Consider the following 6,463-nt stretch of genomic DNA (forward strand, 5'->3'; position numbering starts at 1 on the left):
ACATGCAGCATCCCATTACACAGCTCCTCTGAGGCATGAAGAGGTCTGGTCCTGCAGCCCTCTATACTTCGGTTTTCACCTATGTAAAAGAAATACTGGGTGGGGTGTCAACATCTTACAGGCATTGGGGTTGGACTCAATAGAGTTTTAGTCACAGTAGAGTAAAAACAAATTACAGGAAGGCAGTTTCCATCTCAGTGAAAGAGAATAAATGACCAAAATGTCTGTTTCTAGAATATAAAGGCTGTGATTATTAGTTCATGATTTAGGCTGCATAATTCTGTTGCTTAATCTTCTTAGTTCACTCAGTCACCTAGAAATTCATTTTGGGAAGGGTCCTCAAAAACTCAGCAAGTCTGGGGCATTTAGAGCATTTTATTTTTTCATTCCTCAGAACTGTTCTTAAAAAATTACATTATAATCTCTGTGTTTTAATAATTGTATAACCCGCAGGGGAAAAGAAGAGCTAAACCCAGTTTTCCTTAATGCATGTTTATCAACATTATCCATAATATTAAAAAAAAGAAAAAGAAAAATCATTGCACAAACACTCTCCCCTTCATTTGAAGAAGAATTCACATCTTTTTACGTCTTTTAACAGTTTCCCCCTCCATTTAGCATGGCAATGATACGGGGATGAAATTAGCAGGAGCACTGTAATAATAACCATTATTTTCTGTGTTATTTACAAATTAATGGCTCGAGGCCCTGAAACACTTTGTGCGTTGGGAAGATGGAGTCTAATTTCCAAGCAGGCAAAAAGCAGAGTGCCTCTCCAAAGATTAAGCAGCCCATACCTGCCTGTGATATATTAAGCTCCTTATTTATTGTTCTTGGAGGACCTTCGTTTCGCTGTATTGTAGTTAGTACTCTTGTGGTCAATGATTTCATTGCCATACTTAACCCTCCTGCTAGAGCCTTTCTCCTTTCCATTATTCTGCCGAGCAATTTAATTCCCTCCAAGTCAATAAATTGCTAGAGAATTGAATTAGTATCGCTGTAGAAATTAGTCATACAGTACAGGCAATGCTATATGGGTCCTGGTTTAAACTATTCTGCTGAACAGGACAGGACAGCTATATTCAACTAAATAAAAACGATATATCAGTTCTTTTCAGTCTCTTCGGGCAAAATTCTGTTACATGGATGTAAATCTCACATCGCTCTGCTGACTGCACTCCAATTCCTACATATTTTTCTCTAATGAAGCGGAGAGCAGAATGGGACTGTTTGCCAAAAAATTACCATTTATATCATTCCCTTATTGTTAACTCTGGACGCGACAGACTTGTCCAGACCTTGCTGGCTGCCTAGCAGTGCGCCTCAAGAAAATAAAATAAAAACAAATCAGCCACCTCATTTATAGAAACTGCACACCATTTTTATGATTTTTATGCCCTTGCATATCAGATACCACTGGCTTGATGGCCAGGACTCCAGTTTCATCTTTATCACCCCTTAGCTTGAAAATTTGGCTAGCAATGAATAAAGATGCATTATTGAAGGGCGGTCTGGCCTGGGCCTGTGGGAGATGTGAGAAACAAGAGATGGGAGGACAGCAGAAGAAAACTACGGGCACCAGGGGCAATCCCAGCTCATCCTCTGGGGAAGCTCGGACCATGGGGCCCACTCATGTCACACACAAATATCTGGCCCTCTGACCTTAATGATGGAATGATGCCTTAGCCTGTCCATTCGAACCCAGAGATTCAGATCCCAGAAACACCATTCCTGGTGTTTTCAGAGTCTTCTTACTGCCAAGTCTCTCTCAATAGGAGCTGCCTCAAGGAAGAAGGAAAAAGGAGGCGAGAGGGACAACAGAAAAGGAGCCAGCCTTGCAGCACCTATAGTCTTCACGCAGGAGAGCAGCAGAGCCAACAGGAGAGCCTTTCCTCCTCCCACAGCAACTATAGAGCTGTACATCTGCGTGGCCTGACGAACACAGGCTTGCTTTAACGCATGCCCTACCTTCCTGCTCTCTCCGCCTCTCCAATAGTGCCCACTAATGAATTTGCTGCTCTCCTACGTCCTTCCTAGCCGCTTTATCGACGGGGTGAACTGAAAAGGTTTCCAATTACTGCCAGGGCTCAAAGACCTGCACAGAAGGGATTAGTCCAGCTTTGCTGCCTCCATAGCACTGCACAGCGCTGAGATTTGTCCCACTGAGAGCTGCCTTCCTGAATCCCGCTGTTTTTACTCCTGTAGCAATGGCCATGCTGTACCCTTCCTTTGCCATCACCACCACCATGAGCTCCAACCTAGCCGTTCCTCTATGGTCTCAAAATGCACATTTTCCCATTTAACACATGCAAGCTGCAATATATTGATCTAGGCTCTTAGCTTTGTGGTCCAGGAAAGCAAATCCTACACTTGCTTCATGTGGGCATGAAAAGCATCACCGATGGAGACACAAATGAGGGACTCTGAATGCTAGAGAGCTTTAAGTTATCCAGAGGACTGCTCAAACCATAAAGGGAAAGGGATGCAGGCACCTTGAGCAGACTGGGATACATCCCCTTTGCTCTTTATTGTTAAACTCTGGTACTGCACATCTGATACAACTTACTCTGACACAGCTGCCATCTCATAAGGCCATATTAAGTAACCTGATTAGGAAAAAAAAAGTGGCTTTGGGGCATATTTATTTTCATAGCATTACAGAATCCTTCAGGTTGGAAGGGACTTTTAGAGATCATCTAGTGCAGCCCACCCAGAGCCCGTGGCACAGGGCTGCGTCCAAGCGGGTTTTGAACATCTTTTTCTTATTTTCATTCTTCTTGTTCACAATGATCAGATGATAATAAAATGCATGTGACTGACTAAAAAGATGTCTGGAATGTATCCCCCACCATATATACACATATCTTTTTTTTTTTTTTCTTCTCTCCTAAAAGGAGAGGTCTATCTCTCTCTCTTTTTAAAGCTTTGCAAGCAGCCCTAAAATATATCAAGAAAGAAGCAGCTGAAAGAGTAAGGAGAAAATAGGTTCAGCTTCAAATGTAAGAAATGATAAACTGGAGAAACAGCAATGGATTGCCAAAAGATAATTAAGATATATAGCCCTTTGTCAGGAGGGAAAAAAGAAGATGAGTAGGAAGAAGTAAAAATATCATAGGATGGCTTCAGTACAGTATTTTTCCTGGTTCCTCTTAATAAGAGGGCAAATACTCCTTGAGAGAAACGAGCACTGTATTCAAATCAAACACAACAGCTGCCACTTGTGTAACAGAGCCATTAAATTAATGATGCTGCAGGGCAAGGGTGCAAAAAAGAAGAAATCAAACCCTAAAGTGCGCTCTAGGACCAGACTTGCTAACAACGCTGCAGTGGGAAGGCACAGAGCCGAGTCAGATGTTAAATGTAGGTGCAGAGTGACAGGGCAGCAAAGAGGCCGGTGACAAAACGCCGCTCCCGCTGCTTATTCTGCCCGCCACGTGAAGCCCAAGCAAGGTCTCCAGAAGGAACCGCCAGGCTCCGGGGATCCTTGGTGAGGAAGGATGACCATGCATCACCGCTGGCTTCAATAAAGGCACGAACCCAGGATATGCCGAGGTACCTTACAGCTTCTTCAATGCCTTTGCTGTCATCCACTAAAACACAAGTCTGTCAGCTCAACCAGACAGACATAAAATTCAGCCTTGAGGTACACATACAGTTGATGAAAACAAATTTTATCTTTCCTTAAAATCTCACGGAAGTAAGAGTTTAGGATTCTACAGAAAACAAAAAAATCAATAACCGTCTCTTTCCTATTCTTCTTCCTATTATAATAGTGGCTACTTTACATTTTACAGATATTTGTCATCTTTGCGTACAGACACATAGCTGAAAATGAAACCCTTACTCCAAACTGGCACCTGTCTGCTAACTTATGTAATGGAACAGTTCCTCCACCCCAAGCCTACTGCATGGGTGAAAATGGATTTTATTTTATCTGTAGTACCTTGAGAATACGTCCATGGCCCACGACTCAGCTCAGAAACAACAGGCTCTCTGAAGTGGACACGAGCTTGCCCCACTTTCGGGATGCTCTTCACCTAGGGAGTTGACCGTGTGCTGCAGAAGACAGCAGTTACATGTGAGCACACGCTAAGCACAACCTTCCAGACAAAACCTATTCCTTAAGTTTATCTCATGACACATTAGCTTCAGAGCAGAGCTAGACTGACCTGGAAAATTTTAACCTTCCATCTAAGTGAAGAACAAACCGGACTCCTTTCCTCTGATTTGATTTCTTGGGTCATTTTGACACCAATATATTGTAAGATACAGGATTCACTTGAGGCAAAGTTGCTTCAGGATAGGAAATCATGATAGATCAGGTCCCATTTTAGCTATATGTCTTGTCAACAGCAGAATTCCCACTAGTAAATAGACCCCTATATAAAGTATTAGGGAATAATTTGGTTTTAGGTCTCCTGAGCAAGAGAACCTAGTAAGCTAGAAATGCTTTACAGTTCCAAAAGACTTTAGACCAAAAATGCCTCTCAATTCTTTAAGTATCCTTTATTTATTCTTTTATTATGAAGACAAAGTAGTCTGAATGATTTTGGTTTAACATGCTGTCAGTGAAACATATAATGACGTGCGGCTTAAAATAATGCTACTGAAATATTTAGACTTTCAGAAAATTAGCTTAATACAAAAGACACTTTTTGGAATATACCACAGATATTGGTTTCTCTGCCTTTTTAAAAAAAAAGACTACTCATCTGAACTAAGACCCCAGAAGGCTGAATTAGCAGAACAGAACCCAGAAATCAATGTGACTAAAGACAGCAAGCAAAATAATCAACCACCACCTCACCTTTCCAGCCAAGAGATGGAGGTGGTAGAGATACAGACAATATGCATAAATATGGCCTTTAGACTGCTCTGTAGACACTGCCACTCACTCTCAACAGAAACACAGTAGAGAAAGACCTGCGCAAAAGGAAAAGAGCTTCAGTCATGGTCATCTCCATTTGTAGGGCAAGGCATTTTACCCACACCAGTTACTCTTGGTTGTGATCAACCAAGAGTGAACCAGACACAGATCTACTGTTGGCTGGAGCTGGCGGTTTGCTATGCTCTTGTAGATAYGCAACAAATTAACACTTCGAAGGCRCATTTCCTAATTTCTGAGTTCTTAGCCTCAGAATAGGAGCATTTTTTTTTCAGTTTCTCAGTACAGACTTTGTTGCTGACCCATAAACAACAATAATCTGATTGCTTCTTTATTGGATGACAATTAACTAAATTCATTATAAGGTTTATTCACTAAAGAAAATGATGTCTTGTCTGTATCTGGCTTCATTTACTTACAGAAACAAAACCCAACCTCTGCTCCCTGTTTACCCTCTTGAGAGCTGGGCTTTGAGATAACACATTCCCTGGCCATCAAATGGCAATCAAAATAATGCTAATCCTGGCAGCACTAGCTGCAGTGATAAAATAATAGTTCAAACAAATCAAAACCTTGTGTTTGCAAGGTCTGTGCAAACCCACCAGCACTGCTAGCAAAGGCAATATTTTTCACCTCAACAACTGCACAAAGTTGGCTCTCTGAAACATTAATATTCCATCCGATATGCTAAATTCCTTCTAAACAACATTTGGTGGGTTAGTGTGTCTTCTTCAAGAGCCGTTACTTTTGACTCCCTTGAGAAATGGTACTTCAGACCTCTTCCATGTTATGCTTATTTTGGTGCTCGCTTTTAAAGCTCACAAATAATCTTACTGACTTTGGCTTGAACGTTTGCTCCCTCAGCTTTGAGTCATCACTCTCTGTCCTATCACCATAAGAACTGGATTTATACCATCCCACAGGAGGGAAGTTACCACAGTAAGGGATATATACCAGGCTACCTTGAAAACACTCACAGCGTCTGGTTATGTCTCCTCAGAGAAATCTCCTTCCTAAATTATATAAGTGGAGCTGTCTGGGTCTTACTTGCGCCAAAGTCTTATGCCAAAGTCGTGCAAGACAGAATTCGTCCAACAAATAGAAGGGCTTATTACTGAGTGGCCAAAAAATTTAGTCAATTTTAATAGCAGAAAAGAGCACTAATTTGCTCTCAAAATTTGCACTGTCTCTAACCTGATCTGTCAAGTCCTTGGGCTTCAAAAAAAAGTTTGGGCTCGTTACACTTTCCAAAAGAAAATTCTCATGAGGGTCAAACTTAAGACTTCCACATGCATTTCCATGAAGACCACCTTATAAGTTGCAAGCTCAGAGCAGTAAGAAAGAGAAGGCAACGTCTTTTAGAAGACTGATGATCCAATCAAGAAAATCTAATCTAGCCACCTGGGTGCTACAAGTCCTTGCGTAATGTTTGCAGAGCTTGAGGAGCAACCAGCTCCATAGGCAGCTGGAAAGAAAGACGGTGACTAAGCAAAACGGAGACACTGCAGAGAAGCAGACTGGTTTATCTGCATCGCAGCTCATGTCGTGGAGCTACATGCTTTAGAGTTACCTTTTCAC

The 6,463-nt window shown here is 41.7% G+C and overlaps 1 long non-coding RNA gene across 1 annotated transcript; it reads right to left on the reverse strand.

Moving 5' to 3' along the window:
- On the reverse strand, positions 1 to 4,910 carry LOC112947120. Its single transcript, XR_003249345.1, has 3 exons — positions 4,808 to 4,910; positions 3,944 to 4,056; positions 1 to 79 (listed from the first exon to the last, which is right to left on the reverse strand). It is a non-coding gene; the product is annotated as an uncharacterized LOC112947120 (long non-coding RNA).
- Positions 4,911 to 6,463: the final 1,553 nt, after the last annotated feature.

The sequence above is a fragment of the Nothoprocta perdicaria genome, unplaced genomic scaffold, assembly GCF_003342845.1.
Source record: "Nothoprocta perdicaria isolate Ctin4 unplaced genomic scaffold, notPer1 scaffold_22, whole genome shotgun sequence".
Classification (NCBI taxonomy): Eukaryota; Metazoa; Chordata; class Aves; order Tinamiformes; family Tinamidae; genus Nothoprocta; species Nothoprocta perdicaria.